The 20678-nt window shown below is 33.5% G+C and overlaps 1 pseudogene across 1 annotated transcript; it reads left to right on the top strand.

The window, feature by feature from the left end:
* Positions 1–732: 732 nt before the first annotated feature.
* Positions 733–18024, top strand: LOC111317959 (putative thimet oligopeptidase; annotated as a pseudogene). The gene is made up of 19 exons (XR_016332682.1): positions 733–1099; positions 1237–1358; positions 1474–1637; positions 1871–1961; positions 2209–2366; positions 3622–3649; positions 12661–12741; positions 13175–13255; positions 14113–14205; positions 14869–14949; positions 15036–15198; positions 15292–15413; positions 15505–15577; positions 15767–15874; positions 16009–16104; positions 16180–16225; positions 16554–16650; positions 17330–17403; positions 17501–18024. The product of XR_016332682.1 is annotated as a putative thimet oligopeptidase (transcript).
* Positions 18025–20678: the final 2654 nt, after the last annotated feature.

Genomic DNA, 20678 nt, shown 5'->3' with positions numbered 1-20678 from the left:
TATGTGTGATATTTCTAAATGTTTTCAATATTTTTGCTTTCATTAAAGAATCCCTTGACAAATACGCCTTTTATGATCAAACCCTATTTTTTAAATTATAAAAAAAATTAAAAATTAAAAATAAATATAAAATAATAAGTATTTATGTCTCTTTGATTTTTTAAAAACATATTTTCAATTTTAAAATATTCAAAAATATCCACTTCTAAGTACTTAGAAAAAACAACCTAAATAACTACTTTTTTATTTTTAAAAAATACTCATACAATAATTGTATCAAATTCTACTCCAATTAAGTTATATTTAAAATAAATTAATATGATAAATGAAAAAAATATGTAATAATATTTTGATTTCCTTCATGAAATTTAAATCAATATATTTAATAATAGTACATAAACATTTATGTATATTCTCTCCTTAAAAAAAAAAAAAAAAAAAAGAAGAAAAGGATTGATGAATAACGGTAAAATTATGCAAGTGACAATAAAACGCACCGCACAGAACTGCCAGCGTAGAGCCCAAAATTGTAAGGACCAGGTTTCTATCCTATAAGGCCGTGACTGTTTTAAGCCCACTTCAATTCCAGCAATCATATGCAATCCAACCAGATCTAGGGTCACGATTTCTTTGAAGGGCCGCCCTTTCACGTTAATGTAACGATCGCAAATGATGATCCTACGGCTCTACCAAAACTCGTATCCATTTTCTAACAATTTAAAAAATTGAAAGCAAAAATCACTCCTCATTGCGCGGCTTCCATTTAAAGAAAGTTAAAAATCTAATTTTGTTTGCGTATCAATGTCCAATTCATCAAATTAAATTAAAATTTTAACTTTTTTTTTTCCGTTCCGAATGACAGAAATTTCCCTCCCAATCTAACCTCCTCAGTTGTCGTTTGGCTAAATTAAACAAAACAACGGAAGAAGGAAAAATCAAGAAGCGATGGAAAGTGAGGGAAACAATCAGAAGAAAATAAGCAGCAAACCGAAGAAAGGAAGTAATATCGTACCACTCACTAGAGCTGCCGCTCTTCTCACTCTCGCTGTTAGCCTCATTATCACCACCATTAACAACCGAAGAAACTCCAAGAAAAAAGGTCACTTCAATTTTCTCTACTTCAATAGATTTTTTTTTTAGCGCGTTCCTGTTTACTCGCTTGCTACTCGCTTATATATAGTTAATAAATTACTTTTTTTTTCTTTTTTTTGTTATTAATTTTGTTTAAAATTTTAGATCTTCCGGGATGTAATTTTCGAGTTAATTTGTCGGCGAGTGAGATTCTCAAGTTAGCTGACCGAATCGTTGCAAAATCAAAGGAAGTTCATGATGCCGTTGCTTCGGTACCGCTTGATAAGGTTTTTATAATTACAGAACTTATTTTCTCTCTGATTTTCTTTTTGCCTATTTCTTCATTTGAAGGACTTTGAAATTCATATCTGTTGATATTTGTTTTTAATAAAAAATGGACAGGTTACGTATAGGAATGTTATGTCACCGCTGGCAGAATTGGAGGCACAGCAGTTTCCATTGGTGCAATCATGTGTGGTTCCAAAGTTGGTTTCTGCTTCGGATAAAGTGCGTAAAGCAAGCGCTGAAGCCCAGAAAAAAATAGATGCCTATGCCTTTTCCTGCAGGTTTAATTCACTTGCTTATGACTTATATCGGAATTAAGATATACTATTTGCTTTTTTAGTCTGTTTCATTTATTTTCTAACTTTTTTTTTTTTTTTGAATCTAAACTATTGATCTAACTTAATTTAGAGTGCATTTGTAAGTAGTTGGTTGTAGATATGAAATTTTTGCTTTCCAATTTGTTTACAGAGAATAGAATTCTTACATTTTAATGTTTTTATTGGGTGCTGATCAGTAAGCGGGAAGATGTTTACCTTGTTGTTAAAGCTTTTGCTGCAAAAGGGTAATGGATGGGTCCAGAAGCTAGATGCTATGTCCGGTGCTTGGTAAGGGAAATGTTTACTCTTTTTTTATGTTTGTTATTAGTACTGTGACATGGGGTTCAACATTCGTAACTAATTTCCTGATAGGAAGTGAAAATGGTAACTTTAGTTTTATACAGAAGGAATGGCTAGATGAGGTTATATGCTTTAATGTACTGTGCTTAGAAACACTAATGTTTCATTGTTTTGAATCTTCTTAATGTTTAGTGGTTGAGTTGTTCAGTCCTAGTATTGATTCCTTTCTGACCAGTGACATATCAGAGACTTTGAACGGAATGGATTGAATCTTACAGCAACAAAAAGAGAAGAACTACAGCGCTTGAGACCTCAAATTGATGAGCTAAGTTTTCAATATGTTCAGAATTTGAATGATGATACCACTTTTCTTTTGTTCCATGAGAATGAGCTAGCTGGACCAGGGATTTAAATTGCGGTAACGGTCACATTTTTGGTCGTATCGCATTTGTCACGGTTGCGGATATAACGGAGACCTTCGCGGTCATTGCGGCTATTGCGGTCGTGAATTTTTTTAAATTTTGCTCAATTTGCTATAAAATATAATAATTTTAATTATTAATAATAAAATCTCTTATTTTATGATTTTTAAAGTAATTTATATCATATCATGTGTTTTATTTATTTTAAAAAAAATATTTATAGTAAAATATTCATATTTAAAAAATTATTTATATGATAATTAAAAAATAAAAAGAGATAAATAAATATGTGAAAAATAAATAATCATAACGAATAATATATTTAATTATTTAATTACCGTACTCATCAAATTATTACGGAACTATATTATGCATAAATCAAATAATAAGTGATTAGGTATTCATAAATTAAGTAAGAGCATTATTATTTATGAGTCAAAAGAATTGCTTTTTATGAACTTACAGTAAATCAAACTTGATAGCCTCCATGTTATAGTCGATTTTCAACAATAATAACCTCAAGTCTACTTTTTTTGTCTCTTGACTAAATTGCACAGATCCACACAACTTCTTATCCCTTCACCTTACATTCAATAATTTTTTTTCTCCAAACCTTCATCTTCATCCCCATCTCTCAGTTCTCTTTTTATTTGGTGTGTGCTATCTGCTTGCTTCTGTAAACCTCAAGTTTCACTCTCATCTCTTATCTCTTATTTTAAGTCCCAGCAACTTTTGCCTCCTTCTATCAATGTAACATAGCCCAATCTAATCCCAAACACAAAATCATGGCAAATTTGGAAATTAAAAAAAAAGATAATTTGAGTGTTGAATTAATTGTTTACTTTAAATTGCATATACTTGGTTTTGATTGAAGTTGAACTTGAGAGAATTGATTTTTTTGAAAGTTTAAGTTTTGTGGGTTTTTTTTTTTTGAATTTGTAAATTGATGTTTATTTTTTTTCTTGTTGTTTTTATTTTAAATTTTTTTAAAAAATCAAATGAATTTTTTTTTTTTTTTGAATTTTTGAATGAAAATAGGAATAGTGGCAATAGCGGACCGCTATTGCCGCTATTCACCGTTATACCGCAATTCACGGCTGCGATTCATCCGCTGCAGACGAGATTCAAATTCTCCCTCGTTTTTTCTCCAATAGCGGTGGCGGATAGTGGCGCGACCGCAAAATAGTGGCCGCGACACCGTTATCCGACCGCTATTTGAATCCTTGAGCTGGACTGCCAACAGAGTTCCTGAAGGTTCTACATTTTCTATATTTTTATTTACTCCTCTGTGCTGTTGCTTTACTAGTTTATATTTGGAAAATTCTAATTCAATATCTCTCTTTTAAACAAAAACTTCGACATTCACATTATTTTCTGCATTTGATTTGAGCTTGTTTGCTGGTGATAAATTTTCCTATGATGATAATTTATTACATACCCTATTCATGTCATGCTTAAGTTGTTGAACTTTGACATTCTGGAGAAGTGGTGGTGGTCACTGATCACGTGTTTTAAAATGTGAAATATTGATTTATTATTGAGAATAAATTCTATTTTGAGCTTTGACCATTGGTTGTAGTGGAAATCTGTAGAAAACTTAAAGAATAATTGTCCTTATTTATCCTTATTCGATCTATAATGAAGGAGTACATCTAAATAATTAGAACAGTGAAGTTTCTTATTAGGAAACAACTTACATAAAATAGAAAACAAAAAATAATAAAAGGAAGGAGAATTATTCAATTCTAAGATAGAAACAAATCCCTAAAAACTTGACAATCAGAATAGTTGACTAAATTAGAAGAGTAAATGAGAAATATTCCTAAAATAAATTAGAAAATCAAGTTGCACTAATGTAGGACAATCAGACCTGGGTTGTGAACGTTAATCATACTCAGCTTGGATTTCAGTCCGTCAAAAATGTTTCTAGGAAGAGCTTTAGTCAGAATGTCTGCAATTTGTGAACTTGTAAGGATATAGGCCAGTTTGACTGACTCATTTTCTATCTTTTCCTTTATGAAATGTCGGTCCAGCTTTACGTGCTTGGTCCTATCATGGTAAACATGATTTTTGGCAATACTTATGGTTGTCTTATTGTCACAAAATAGTGTCATAGATGTCATAGTCTGAACTTTTAATTCTCTAAGTAACCTCATCAGTCAAATTCCTTCACAACTACCATGGGACATTGCTTTAAACCCAGCCTTGGCATTGCTCCTAGCTACAACAGCTTGCTTTTTACTTCTCCGATGATCAAATTGCCCCAAACATAAGTGTTATATATAGTAGTGGACCTTTCATCTGTTACTGATGCAGCCTAGTCAGCGTCTATGTAAACCTCGATTGCCCTGTCCATTGACTTCTTAAAATATAGACCTTCACTAGGACTCTTCTTTAAGTACTGTAGGATGCGATGAACAACCTTGAGATTCTCCTTGGTTGGATTATTCATCTATCTACTCACCATCCTAATGCAAACCTGATATTAGGTCGTGTGTGGGACAAGTAAATAAGCTTCCCAACTAGTTTTGGTATCGCCTTTTGTCCATGAGAGAGCTATCATTTTCATTTCCATTTTTATTAGTTGAGTTTATGGGTGTATCTGCAGGTTTGCATCCAATCATGCCATTTTCTTTGAGTAGATCAAGTACATACTTATGCTGAGACATTGATATTCCCTTCTTTAACAGTCACTTCCATCCCAAGGAAATATTTAAGGAACCCTAAGTCTTTTATTTCAAACTCTTTTGCAAGGAGTTTCTTCAAATCATCTATTCCTTCCATGTGGTCTCCGGTGATTACGATATCATCCACATAAACAATAAAAATAATTCTTTTTCCTTCATTAGTGAACTTAACAAACATAGTATGGACAGATTGTCATTGAAGGAATCCATGTCTCTTCATTCCTTGGTCAATTGTTCAAACCAAGCCCGAGGAGACTGCTTAAGTCCATACAAAGATTTTTGGAGTTTGCACACTTTGACCATGTTGTCTTGCCTTCCGAAACCAAGAGGAATTTCCATGTAGACATCCTCCTCCAAGTCACCATTTAAGAATGCATTCTTGATATCAAGTTGGTGGAGAGGCCAATCCATGTTGGTTGCTAGTAACAATAGAACTATAATTGAATTTAGTTTGGCTACTGGAGCAAATGTTTCCTCATAGTTTATCCCATCGGATTGAGTGAATCCCTTTGCAACAAGTCTAGCTTTGAACCTATTTATATTTCCATCTACATTGTGCTTTATTGTGAAGATCCATTTACATCCAAACAATTTTTTTTTTTTTTTGGGCAAATGTGAAATTTTCGATGTCCCATTTTTCTCTAGTGCCTTGATTTTTTCAAGAACTGCTGCCTTCCAATCTGGTCCATTTAGGGCTTCCTGAATATTTTTTAGAATTTGCACATTGTCAAGATTAGTAGTAAAGGCTCAAAAGTTTGGATTTAACCTGTCATATGAGATGTACTTGCAGATAAGGTATCAGATGCATGGTCTCACACCTTTTCTTAATGCAATAGGAATGTCAAGTTCACTAATTGGCTCACAAGTTTAAGTTTCAGATTCAATCGGGACATTACCTGTGTTAGTTTTAGGTGCTTGGAGACTCGGATCAAGTTGATTCTTAGTGCTGGATTGTGCACAATTGTACACTTATTCCTGTGGTTTTTGCTTCATTGAGTAGACAATCAATTCTTTTGTTTTTTCTGGAATAACCTTAGGGTTTGAAGAATCAAAAGCTGTCTGAACAGGTTAGGTTTTGGAATCTGCATGGCTGATAGGTTAGGTAGGTTGAAAATTTGGTTTTGAAAGGGCTGGTTTGGAATCTGATTTTGAAGGGGCTGATTGGTAAATTGGCAAGTCAACAGCTAATAATTGATATTCCTAAGTAGTATTCTTCCCTAGAATATCATTCTTGCTGTAGAATGGAAAATTCTCAAAGAATGTGACATCCATAAAGCTGTAGAATTTTTTTGTGATAGGTGAGTAACATTTATAGCCTTTTTGGTTTGGGGAATAACCAAGGAAGATGCATTTTAAGGCTTCAGAATCAAGCCTGTTGTGGTTTTGTTGGCTAATATGAACAAAGGCAATGTAACCAAAGAGTTTGATGGGAATGGAAGAGATCAACCGAGTTTGTGGGTAGGTAGCAAGGAGAGTTCGACAAGGTGTTTTGAAGCCAAGAACTTGAGAAGGCATTCAGTTAATCAAATAAGTTGCAATGAGGATAGCTTCTCCCTAAAAATGTTTAGGCACATTGAAAGTCAACAAAAAAGATCTAGTCAATTCTATCAAATGTCTATTTTTGTGTTCGGCAACCCCATTTTGCTGTGGAGTGTCAACGCAAGAGCTTTGATGGATAATGCCATGATTGGTGAGGTAAGGGCATAGAATAGAGTTGAAGTATTCCTTTCCGTTGTCAGTTTTAAGGACTTGGATTTTGGCTTGGAATTGGGTTTGTACCATGCTATTGAAGTTTTGAAAGATTTGGCTAACCTTGGATTTTTCTTTCATAATGAATAACCAAGTTAATCGCGTATGATCATTGTGGGAAAACACTTATTTACAGCTGGTTGTAATCTTGTAATCTGTATATTTATAATTGTATCTCTAGAATTAAATATTTGTATCCCTAGAATTAATGACAAAAAATTAGGATAGATAATTCCTCAATTATAGGATTAGTTTTTTATAAAGATTTAGTTTCCTAGTTTAACCCCTAGTTAGTTGTGTATAAACCTAAAGTTTTTGTATAATTATATATGAGCAGTTTTTCAATATACATTTAGTTTTCACACTGATTTGTTTCTTAGTTTTTTCACATGATATTAGAGCTTTAGGCTCTTTTTGGGAAGCAAAATTTTCACCCTTCATTACTGATTTCTATTTTAGGCCTTCATTACTGACTTCTATTTTAGGCCTTTATTGCCGAATCTTGTTTAGGCCTTCATTGTCGAACCCTTTCAAAGAAAGATATCACTATCACCCAATTTGAGAAAATGTCAACAGGAAAAATCATTGGAGTACTACAGATGTCTCAGAAATAAGGAGAGTTCGATAGGGAAGAGATTGAAAAGCTGAGAAACTTATTGAAAATCCTTGAAAAGCCTATTGTGGTATGTTCCTTGGGTAAGGTCTCTAGTTCATGTAAAGCTTCTGGTTCTCATGGATTAAATATCTTGGTTAAGCCTATTATGAGTTCTTGGGTCATTGACTCTGGAGCCACGACCATATGACGCATTCCTCACAGAAGTTTAGTACATATACCCTATGTCCTAGTAGTAAGAAAATTGTTGTTGCAGATGGTTCACTTACTACAGTGACAGGATTAGGAGATGTTCAAGTTAATCCCTTGTTTGTTCTCAAAAATGTTCTTCATGTTCTTAGATTGTCTACTAATCTGATATCTATACAAAAATTTACCAGAGATATGAATTGCAAAGTGACTTTTTATCCCGCTTATTGTGAATTCCTGGATTAAAGTTCGGGGAAGATGATTGGACTTGCTAAGGAGAATGATGGACTATACTATCTTGAGACATCAAATAACACAAGTAATATCAAGAATAGTTTACCTTTGTCATTTCTTTCTGAAAAATCTTTCAATAAAGACAAAATCTTTCTTTATCATTTTCGTCTTGGACATTCATTTTTTGGAACCTTGAGAAACATGTTTCCTTCTTTGTTCAAAGGATTAAATGTTGAAGATTTTCATTGTGATGTTTGCGAACTTGCAAAGCATAGACGTGTGTCTTTTCCAATTAGTAACAAAAGAAGTTCTATTCTCTTTTACTTGATTCATAGTGACATTTGGGGTCCTTCTACAATTCCTAATATTTTTGGTGCAAGATGGTTTGTTTCATTCATAGATGATTGTACCAGGGTCTCTTGGGTTTTTTTACTTAAATCCAAATCAGATGTGAATAGTGTATTTTTAAGCTTCCAAAACATAATCCAAAATCAATTTGAAGTGAGAATCAAGAGATTTAGGTCTGATAATGCAAGAGACTACTTTAACCAAAGTCTATCCACCTATTTCCAAAATGAGGGGATTATCCATGAGTCATTTTGTGTTAATACTCCATAGCATAATGGAGTGGCAGAGAGAAAAAACAACCAATTTACTAGCCACAACCTGAGCCTTTCTTTTTCAAGCAAATGTACTGCAATCTTATTGGGGAGAAGCTATTCTCACTACCACACACATTATAAATGGTTACTTTCAAGGGTTTTGGGATTTAAAACTCCTTGGAACTACTCTCACAATTTTATCCCAACCTTAATACCACAAACAATCTCATACTTAGGATATTTGGTTGTACATCATTTGTTCATGTTCATAGTCATAACAGGGGAAAGTTGGATCTAAGAGCAATTAAGTATATTTTTGTGGGGTATTCCTCAACTCAAAAAGGATATAAGTGCTATCATCCTCCTACCAAAAAATTTTATGTGTTTGTAGATGTCACTTTTGAAAAAAGTAAACCATTTTTTACTCAACCTTATCTTCAGAGGGAGACTTCATTCATGGAAGATAAGGATAAAGACTTCTTTTTGCTTGATTTGTCTCCTTCTTCAGCATTTATATCCATTAATTCTTCTGAGTCGAAACCTGTTTCTACTGAGCCCAAGTCAAACACTAAATTTGAGTCTGAACCCATTTCAAATACAAAAAATGTGACAAAGGATAATATTGTTCTTGATTCTATGAAGGAATTATAGGTGTACTCAAGAAGGAAAGTTCCAAATCCTGAATCAGTGCCAGTCCAAGAACCTGATCTTAACTCTGAAAATGAGGTAACTACAGTTTTTGATTCTGTTTTTCAAAATGAGGATGAATCTCCTAAAACTATAACTAGTGATTATGATCTGCCTATTGCCATTAGGAAAGGAACCAGAGAATGTACTAAGCATCCATTATACCCAATCTCTAATTTTATGTCATTTGAAAAATTCTCACCATCCTACAAAAATTTTCTTGTGAGCCTAAACACTATTTCTGTTCCAACTACATTATCCGAGGTATTATCTAGTGAGAAATGGAGGCAAGCCATGAAAATAGAAATGGAGGCTTTAGAGAAAAATTAGACATGGGAACTAGTAGAGTTGCCTAAAGGAAAAAATCCAGTGAGGTGTAAATGGGTTTTCACTGTAAAATACAAGGCAGATGGTACTGTTGAAAGGTATAAAGCTAATGGCTAAGGGCTACACTCAAACCTATGGAGTGGATTATCAGGAAACCTTTGCTCTAGTTGCCAAGATGAATACAGTTAGGATTTTGTTATCATTGGCTGCAAATTACAATTGGCAGCTTCAACAATATGATGTAAAGAATGCTTTTTTACATGGCGATTTGGAAGAAAAAATATATATGAAGGTTCCACCGAGATTTGGAGGTCATCTAGAAGCAAACAAAGTATGCAAGCTGAAAAAGCTTTATATGGCCTTAAACAGTCTCCTAGGGCTTGGTTCAGGAGATTTGCCAAAGTGATGCTAGCAAAAGGATATAAACAGAGTCAAGGAGATCACACATTGTTTATCAAGCACTCTGATTCAGGGAGAGTTGCAGTTCTATCAGTGTATGTTGATGATATAATTGTAACTGGGGATGATGAAAAAGAGAGAGAATCTTTAAAATAGTGTTTGGCTAGAGAATTTGAGATAAAAGAGCTAGGGAGATTTAAGTACTTCCTAGGAATTAAAGTAGCTCACTCACGGCATGATATCTTCATCTCACAACAGAAATACGTGATAGATCTTTTGAAGGAGACTGGGAAGCTCGCATGTAAACCTGCAAATATCCTTATAGATTCTAATCATAAAATTGGAGAAGCTAATGAAGATGAGAGATGTACCAAAGATTAGTTGGAAGACTCATTTATCTCTCACATACTAGACCTGATATAGCATATGCTGTGAGTGTGGTAAGTCAATTTATGCATAGTCCTAAAAAAGTGCATTTACAGGGTGTCTACCGTATATTGCACTATTTGAAAGCCAATCCTGGGAGAGGTATCTTATTCAAAAAAAATTCGGGCTAGTTCTAGAAGCCTATACAGATGCTGATTATGCAGGTTCAGTAACTGATAGAAGATCCACCTCAGGCTACTGCACTTTCTTAGGTGGTAATCTTGCTTGAAGGAGTAAAAAATAGAATGTGGTGATAAGATCAAGTGCTGAAGCAAAGTTTAGAGCAGTGGCTCAAGGAATTTGTGAACTACTATGGTTAAAGATTATCCTAGAAGACTTGAAGATCAAGTGGGATGGACCAATGAAACTCTATTGTGATAACAAGTCTGCAATAAGCATTGGACACAATCCTGTGCAACATGACAGAACAAAACACATTGAAGTAGATTGGCATTTTATAAGGGAGAAAATAGACAGTGGGTTGATTTGTACACCTTATGTATTAACAAAGGGCAACTTGCAGATGTGTTGACTAAAGGTCTCAGCAGTGCAACATTTCAAGAAATTATTTCCAAGCTGGGAATGAAAAACATTTATTCACCAGCTTGAGGAGGAGTGTGGGAAAACACTTATTTACAGCTGATTGTAATCTTGTAATCTGTATATTTATATTTGTATCTCTAGAATTAAGTATTTGTATCCCTAGAATTAAGGACAAAAAATTAGGATAGACAATCCCTCAATTATAGGATTAGTTTTTTAGGAAGATTTAGTTTCCTAGTTTAACCCCTAGTTAGTTGTATATAAACCTAAGGTTCTTGTATAATTATATATGAGCAGTTTTTCAATATACATTCAGTTTTCACATTGATTTTTTTCTTAGTTTTTCCACAATCATCAATGAATGTAACAAACCACCTAGAACCTATGGTATTGTTAACTTTTGACGGACTCCAAATGTCATTATGAATCATTGAAAAAGGTAGAGATCATTTATAGGAAAGGCTAGGGTAGGTATTTCGAGTGTGCTTGGAAAGTTGACAAATTTCACACTGAAAGTGTTTAGAGATGTTATTGAATAATGAGGGAAATAGCCTTTTTGGGTATGAAATATTTGGATGTCCTAATCTATAATGCCATAACATGATAAGGTCATCCTTACTAGTACTACAGGCTAAGGTTGAACAAGAGTTTTGTGGTCTCTCAAGTGCATCATCTTGAAGAAGGTAGAGCTTTGCACACATCTTAGCACTGTGAATAATTTTTCTCGAGCCCGATTCCTAAAATTCACACAAGTTGGGAAAAAAATTTAGTGATACAACATCTATTCTTCGTAAGCTTACTGATAAAAAGTAGGCTACAACTTAAATTAGAGATATGGAGGATAGAGTCAAGTGTTATGTCTTTCGAAACTATAATAGAACCTGTTCCTGCCACCTTTGAGAGAGAGCCATCAACAATTTTTACAGTAGAACTACCATAGCAAGGTCTATATGTGTTGAATAAAGGTGCATCTCTAGTCATGTGATTTGATGCTCTTGAATTAACAATCCAAGATTGTATATTTCCCCATTGAACACTTAAGGCGTTTAGGAAATTTCCTTTTTGTGCTAGTAAACTAGTTCCAAAGATTGTAGACTTGTTTTAAAGGGTTTGTTGGAGCATCAACTCTTTGTGACTTTCTTCATGCTATAATTCTGCAGAAGAAGAGTTCTCACTTCTGCTAGCCATAATGGAAACTCGCGTGGCTATAGTCTAATGGTTCAGGCCGACTAGCTTTGGTACAATTGTCCTTATTTCTTCTTATTCTATCTACAATAAAGGAGTACATTTAAATAAATAGGAATAGTGAAGTTCCTTATTAGGAAACAACTTACATGAAATAAAAAACAAAAAATAATAAAAGGAAGGAGAATTATTTTATTCTAAAATAGAAACAAATCCCTAAAAACTGACAATCAAAATAGTTGATTAAATAAAAAATGTAAATGAGAAATATTCCCAAAATAAATTAGGAAATCAAGTTGTACTAATGTAGGAGAATCAGATTTCTACAAAATCGAAGAAAATATGCCTCTAAAATGAAGATTTCAAATATCAATAAAGTCAAAATTGCATAATATGATGCTTTGGTACTGCATCATAAAAGCCCAAAGAGCAAAGCTCTTCCATTTTGGGAACACACCTATTCATAAATATCGCTGCTATTCCTTAAATGGAAATATAAATTATGAGCACAAAATTTTAATCCTGGAAATTTGCATCCCTTTTTGATGAATTTTTCTTTTGAATGACTCGGCTTGGTGATATAAATTCTGTAATGAAATTTGTGTCACTCTGCTTCTTTCGCAGACTTTAGAAAAAGTGGAAAATGGGATGCTCAGAATCACTTTGCAAAGTCATCAAATTGCAGCAATGCTGGAGCTATGCAAAGTATGATTATCCATGTTGATTAATATTCTGCTTGCAATATTGTTGACAATGGCTGCGCCTTCTCTGTTGGCAAAAATTTTGCCTAAACTTACAAGAGTGTAGATTGCTTATGGAGTCCTGATTAATTTTCTTATTACAGGCTTTTAAAGATATCCCGTAATGCAACAATAGCATGACAATGAAATCCAGTAAATTTTCAATGAAGTGCATGTTACCACTGCTGTGGTGAATATGCATCAAATGCACTGCCTTGCAAGTGAATGGTCATGACAGCTGCTCAACTAAGATAAACTTAAATCTGTATATTTGTCTTTATGTTGGCTTTAAATAGGAAATCTAATACAGTTTTATTTGGTTTGTATTATTGCGGTATTGCCTGAAATATGACAATGACTATTGTGAAGTTTCCTATTTTTATTTTGAGTATTTGCAGATAGGAAAGACAAGAAGGTTAGTAGCTATGACGTATGGAAAGAGATGTGCAAAAGTGAATCTCTCTGTCTTGGAAGATTTGGTAAATATCACATTGTCCCCCCGCCCCCACATTGGGGCCTCCTTCCTTTTTCTTTAAAAGATGTTTACATAGGAAAGTGAACTCAGCATATAGAAGAACCTCATTCTTAGGCTTGAAATGAAATTATATTCTAAGTTCAGACCAAGGACGATGTTCACAGTGAAGCCCATTTCAACAACGTGGAGTCAATTAACTTTGTTGATCTGACATTTTTAATATTTTTTACTGGCATAAGCTATTAAATCCTACTTTCTGCATTTTTTTTTTTTTGCATTTATGCCTTTTTAACACCCCCCCAACAAGGTAGGGGGGGGTTTTGCTAAAATTTGTCATTTTCTATATTTATTATCTTCCATGCACAATACTTTTACAATTTATGCCATGTTAGAGGGAAAACAGAGCTTAAGGCTTCATCTTGGAGGTCTTGAGTTTGTATCCTGGTATGGGAATATAACACGTATCAAAAAAAGAGGGAAAACTGTAAGATCAACAGATTGAATTGGGGGTTTCTGTAATTAAGTTTTTATTAAGACAGAATCATGTTTAGCATGTTGGTATTACATTTTATAAAAATTAAACTGTTATGACTGTTCTGATAACAACTTCTTGGTTGCTGATGTCCTGGTTTACAACTGTTTCAACTTATCAGCAACTTTAGGATTTTCATACTATCGCAGCCTCTCTTTCTTATCTTGAGTGTCCATTTCTGCAATGTTCCTACATTTGGATCAAAACATTGAGTTTCACTTAAGCCTTGAGTTTGTCTTACAGTCTATTTGCATTTCTAATTAAAATGTGTTTGAGCATAAGAAAACCAATAAGTTTTCACTTTTCTCTTCTTGTGGTAATTGGTATAGGTTCAAGTGCGTCATAAATTTGCACGTTTGCTTGGCTATTCAAACTATGCAGACTATGCTTTGAATCTTAGAATGGCTAAGACTTCCTCGAAGGTTTGCAAAGTATCATTATTTTCCTGGGAATATTTGAATGTTATTTTCTGCATGAACAAAAATATGTAATTGCCTTGTCTTTCAGCTTTTACATTCTTTTAATGTTCTTTTTTTTTAAAAAAAAGGTATGGAGTCTTTAATAGGTTAAATTAATTGAATAAAAAATTGCTACCTCTATCCCTTTTCCATTCTATTCTTGCTCCTTTTTCATGAACCACAATGAACTTTTGTTGGTCTAGTTTACTTCGGTTTCTTTTTCATTGACAAGGTTGATCCAGATGCTATTTTTTTCCCTGAGCTTGTAGAGAATTTGCAGGCTGCCTCTTAGCCTGTCATCTATCCTAAGGAATGTGTTGTTTTATGTAATAACTCCTGGAATAATTAAGATCTTAACAATTCATTTCCTGAGTGATATGAACCGAACTATGTCAAAATAGCCCTACTTGAGCTGAAATTTTATGTTTTAGCAATAATAGTAATAGATGACATTAGAAAATGTATAAAGGAACAAGTTCTGGGATTGTGCTTTTTGGAATCTAGCAATCGTATAAAAACACCAGTACAAAAATGTATTTTAAAGATTAATCTAGTTCGTGTATTATTTCTCAATGCTTCATTAATGAATGTAATATTCGCTTCTTAGGACTTTGCAAATGTGATCAGGTATTGGAATTCTTAGAGGAGATTTCCTCCAGTTTATCAGACTGAGCCAATAAAGAGCTGGCTGTGTTGAAAGAGTTAAAGGTCAGAACATACACACCATTTTCCAATTCCTTTTTTTTTTTTTCCCTTTTAAATTGATGTTTTATTTGCATTTGTTTTCTCATCAGAAGCAACAGGAAGGAGGGCTTCCATTTGGAGTTGAAGATCTCCTGTACCATGTAAAGAAGGTTGAACAACAGGAATTTGATCTGGACTTTGGAGCCCTCAAACAGTACTTTCCTGTCAATTTGGTTCTATCTGGAATTTTCAAAATATTCCAAGATCTTTTTGGTAAGTCATACATGCATGCATATACGCATGCAGTCAAGGTGAATGTTTATCTTTATGTATCACATGTATCATACACTCGACTTCTTCCTGCAGGTTTAAGGTTTGAGCAAATTGCAGATGCTGATGTCTGGCATAGTGATGTTCGAGTTCTTTTCTGTTTTTGACTTGAGTTCTGGTGAACTTTTGAGTTATTTCTACCTTGACATGTACACAAGGTTTACACATTACCTTGAATTTACTTCTTTTTTATTTGTTTTTGCACTTCTTGCTCTAGTTAGAAAGAAATGGGCTCTCATTGTGGAACAGGGAAGGGAAATATGGTCAGACTTGTATGGTTGCTCTTCAAAATGGTTCAGTAACATACAATGGAGCACGACCAGTGATTGATATAACATAGTCATTATGCTTCCTCTCCCTAAATCACTAAAAATATAAAATGTTTTCTTGCCATTTTCTTTCTGCACCTAAATAAAATTCATTTGCTCAAATCTTACTGAGATTTGCTATGTGCGTTATCTTGAAAACCAGAGAATGATATTAGTTTTTTACCCTTGCTTTCCTCAACCAGATTCCAGTGGCATTGCTGATTTCTCAACTTCAGAAGGACATTGGTGACATTCCAAGTTTGCTGAGATTCTCTGAAATGGTCAGTCTTTTCCATGAGTTTGGCCATGTGGTATGGTTGATTCTAAATTATCTTCTTGGTTTTATCATTTATGATTATTTATTACATTGGCTTTTGGGGTAAACAGTAGATTGTATGTTATTTTACTTTGGTGTCATTGGTAGATAATATGGATTTCTCTTTAGGTCCAACATCTGTGCAACCGTGCATCATATGCTAGATTGTCTGGACTGCGTGTTGATTGACTTTGTCGAGATCCCTTCTCAGGTGCTAGAGAATTGGTAGGTCATGGGTCCTACTATTCTTAGTCTTTTTGGACAGATGAAACTGCCAGATAATTGTTTTTTAACATGTAGGTGTTATGAGAGCTTTTCGTTGAAGTTGATATCTGATTTCCATCAGGTGATGCATCTTTACAAGTTCTGCATATACGTACTGAATATATAAGCAGGCGTTTATGTCTCTTACTGTCAGATATTTATTCATATATGCATAGGCTTGGACTTTTGGCTTGCTTGTCTGTTTTGGGGCATTAATGTGTGTTTATGTTCTATTATAATCTGTTTGGATTGGTCCTTTCTTTCTAAAATGATTGAGAAATGAAGAATGGTTGTGATTTTCAAAGACATGGTAGACAGTCTTTTCTTTTTTGAGAAGGGTGGACAGTGTTTTAAATATCTAAAAGAAAACTAATTATTTGAAGTTATATCTGTGACGTTATCATTTGCAGGATATTACAAAGCCCATCAATGATGAAATATGTAAATCACTTAAACGGTGGCGATATTCCTTTTCAGCACTTAAATTGAAGCAAGAAGTTCTTTACTGTAAGCATCTTACTTTGTCATCAATCAGGAAACTCCAATTTTACTAAAATCTGTTGAGACCTTGATTTTCGAGTATTAGGGAAATCCTTTGTGATCTGTTAATAATTTCATTTTCTCCATTTGATAGTGTTTTTTGAATTAGATCCAATTTGTGATGTCTAGCCTTTTGGAATGAGATCCCAATTTGTGGACAGCTTTCAATAAGTTCAACCAGGATCAACAAAATTCTATGATTCAATAAAAATGTTGAAAACTTAAAGAGAGAGAAAGAAGGGGGAGGGGTATTCAAAGTAATGGGATACATGAATTCTTTTGTTCTTGGTAGCAATAGCATGAGTAAAATGCCCAGGTATGTTGGGCAATGGTTGTCCATGGCTCCTTGATTCTTTACTGCAGTGCTTAGGTTGACAAAATTACAAATGCTTCCTGTCTGTTCTTGCAACATAAACAAGATTGCTTCCTTTTTGAGTTACAAATGTATATTTAGTTGCTTTATGTTGATTTGTTTAATATTATGAATAAACTTGCCTTTATATGGAGCCAATGCATTGAAATTTGTTTTAGAAGAACAACAGGCATTTCTAATTTAGCACTCCACATAGATAGACTGCTGTCTGCTGTAATACACATTATTTCCCTCTCTCTTCATATAAGCTCTGAAGATGTTTTCGTCTTTCAGGTCTTTTTGATCAAATTATACATTCCACTGAAAATGTTGACATCGTTGAGTTATTCAGGCATCTTCATCCAAAGGTAAGCACATTTTCCTGTTATTGCTTTGGACTTTGTACATTTAAGAGGAGAATACTTGTATCTTTTTTTTTTTCCTCCATCTTTTCAATATTTATAGGTAATGTTGGGATTGCCAATGTTAGAAGGAACCAATCCAGCTTCATGCTTCCGAAGTTGTGCCATTGGTCATGAAGCTGCTTGTTACAGTCGTATTTGGAGTGAGGTTTGATTGGTTCAACCCTGTCTATCTTGCCTGTTTTACTTTTATCGTCTAGATTGTTACATAATGTTGTAGCTTTTAGCAACTTTATGGGTTATGACTGTTACTGTTTTATTGTGGATGATCTATTTCTGCATGATTGTGCACCTTATGAAAATCATTTGTAATGCCTCAAATGTATAGGTATTTGCAGCCAATATATTTACTTCGAAGTTTTGTGATGGTCTTTTGAACCAGTATGTTGGTATGGAATTTAGGACTAAGGTAACGACCGTTGGTATGCAATTGCTAAAGTGCATTCTTTTATATGTTACTAAGTTGTTTACTGTTTTTGAAAAGTTCCCTTTAGGATACTTCTCTCTATGGTTACTGTCATGCATACAGCTTTAAACAATAAAAGTTCTCATACCGCTTTGTGCATGTATGCACACGTGCTTATGTCCATGGTGAAATAATAATGGTTATTATTACTTGACTTCTTGGTACGTATTGGCACCGGGAGGAGCTAAGGATCCATTTGAAATTCTGTCTGACTTTCTTGGAAGAGAACCATCAATTCAGACATTTATTGACAACAAAATTGAAAGTAGTTTGTCACACTGAAAGTTTTGGTAATTTATCTCTACACCTTTTCCTAGTACACTGCAAAATAGGAGTTCACATAGCATCTTGTTGCATTGTAGCCTTTCGCCATAAGCTATCAGCATTACTTCTGTTTGTGTATAAAATTTTGTAGATACACTCTTGTTTCTATGCTAACAATTGATCATCATTCCAGGCTTTGATGTCTATATTAACTTATACCCTGATGAACAATAATTTGATTTCAGTAATGCTTGGATTTAGATATCCAAGTGTCGTGCGGATAGTGTAGGTATTTAGTGCTATCAAGTTAGTCAACGCCTTTATCCAGTTGAAATATGGGTTGGTAAAAGTAACAAGTTCAGATTGAACTCCCACATCAAAGCTGTTGAAATGTGGTGGGGTTAGAGGATAGACTATAGAAGCGGTTTGAGAGGGAAATGTATTTTCTTTGGGCTACAGAGCTTGATATTAGTTGAAACCCTCCTAACCCATCTATTTACTTTACTTTTACTAGCCTGCGGTGGAGGGCATTACGCCTCAAACCGTGGCCACCTCCCAAGTGCACCAAACCTCATGCCTTATGAGCTAAGCTACTACCACTTAGTGGCCATTTCGTGTAGTTTATTGAAGAAAAGTTTAACAAAAGGATGGGGCATTTTGGAGAAAGGTGATTGCAGGGTTGCAGTAAAATTTAACTTGGATTTTACAATGTCCCACGAAATTGATAATCCGCGGGATCGTGGGCCATCCAAATTGGGTTTTGATGGGTGGAATTCAATGCGTTCACCAATTTCCCCTAAGACTTTGTCTTCCACTGTTTAGTTATTTTATTTTATTTTTAAAATGTACTGACTAGTTTGTAGTTTCTTAGGATCTCAAAAATAGAAATATATCGTCGGATCATTGTGAATGATCTGAATTCGAAAATGAGAAGATAATAACATGATATGCTCGTGCGAAATGATTTGAATTTGAAAGTGAATATATATATAAAAAAACAGTATTGTTTATAAACAAATATATAAATTTAATTGTTTAACATTGGATTATTGTATGATATTTCCTTGATGGTAGCAAGCGACAGAAATGTTAAATTGAGTTCACTTGAGATGCAATCGAATGCAGTTTTATAAGAACAATTTCTTTTAAGTAATTACTTTTCTCCATTCTCTAAATCAAGTTGAAAATATTCAATTCTAGGAGTGTAATTCATACAGTCAGTATGATTATCGAAATTTTAATGAACTATGTTTAGGATGTTGAAGTTAGATTAAGATTTCGAATTCGAAATGCAATTGTACCCTTTAAAAATCCAATTGTGCAGACCATGTAATAATTTTGCCGCACAATTATTTAAAACCAATAATCCGTGCACGTAAAAGAATATAACCAAAATTTAATGTCTGGTTTTTATATTTTTTCTTATAAGATTGTTCCAATCCATTATTTAATGGCGTTAAAAGTAGTTAATATATTTAAATATTGAATTCAATAATTAATGTATATTTTAAATAAAAATTAATTAATTTCAAATTCTTTTATTAAAAAAAAAGCAATTTAAAGCTTTTATACTTACCTACAAAGCCCGTTACAATTTTTTTTTTTTTTTTGAAAAGTAAAAACTTCATTAGATCATAAACTTAGTTTCTCAGCAAAAATTACATCTAAAATGATTTAGGGGACATTCATTAAACCATTTACAAGAGGGTACGGAAAGGATCTATATATAAAATTTTAGATAAGCTAATTTACAAGTGGAGGATGGTAGATAAGAGAGAGATAGAGAAAGGATGGTAATAAATAAATAAGGGGAATTGAAAAAAAAGAAGACTTCTCGAGCTAAGATATAATGAGGCTTTAAATAAAAAAAATTAATCTATGAATAATATCTTTGTACTGTTTTTCGTTACAGTATACAGCAAAATTTTTATCTACAGTACTTGCTACAGTATTTTCGATAAAATAGGTCTCTGTCTTTTTTTGCTACAGTGATGTTTTATCTGTCTGCTATAGTGATTGTTACAGTTTTTTCTGTCTGCTAGTCCTGAGCGTCGAATGAACTTTGTTGTTTTGTGTCGACAACTTATTCTGGCTTATTCTTGTTTGAAATTTGCATAGATATTATCCTTCCATAATATTGTTTAAATTATGAAATTCTTTGTCCAGTACATTAAGAGACTGTGGTGATGGAGAAGATCTAGAATGTGATTTGTTTCACATTTACCATCCATCTTGATACTAATATAGTAATTTTGTGGGATGATTTAGATCTTTCATTTTAGATAATTTTTTCAGTAGCTGGATTACTTCTGGTTCATTTTGAATATCCAGATCTTCATAAGGTTTAAGAAATCTAAGGACAAAAATTTGTCTGCCATCTGTCCAGCAGGCTATTTTAGGGTAATCTGGTTTTGTAGCTAAGTGGAGAAAGAATTTTACTTTTTTCATTAGGTCAATTCTTGTTTGGAAATAATAACTATTTGGGTTTAAG

This window comes from Durio zibethinus, chromosome 2 (assembly GCF_047325235.1).
Source record: "Durio zibethinus cultivar Kanyao isolate XHJ-2024 chromosome 2, ASM4732523v1, whole genome shotgun sequence".
Classification (NCBI taxonomy): Eukaryota; Viridiplantae; Streptophyta; class Magnoliopsida; order Malvales; family Malvaceae; genus Durio; species Durio zibethinus.
The sequence above is the reverse complement of the archived record's forward strand: the minus strand, read 5'-3'. Positions and strand labels throughout refer to the sequence as shown.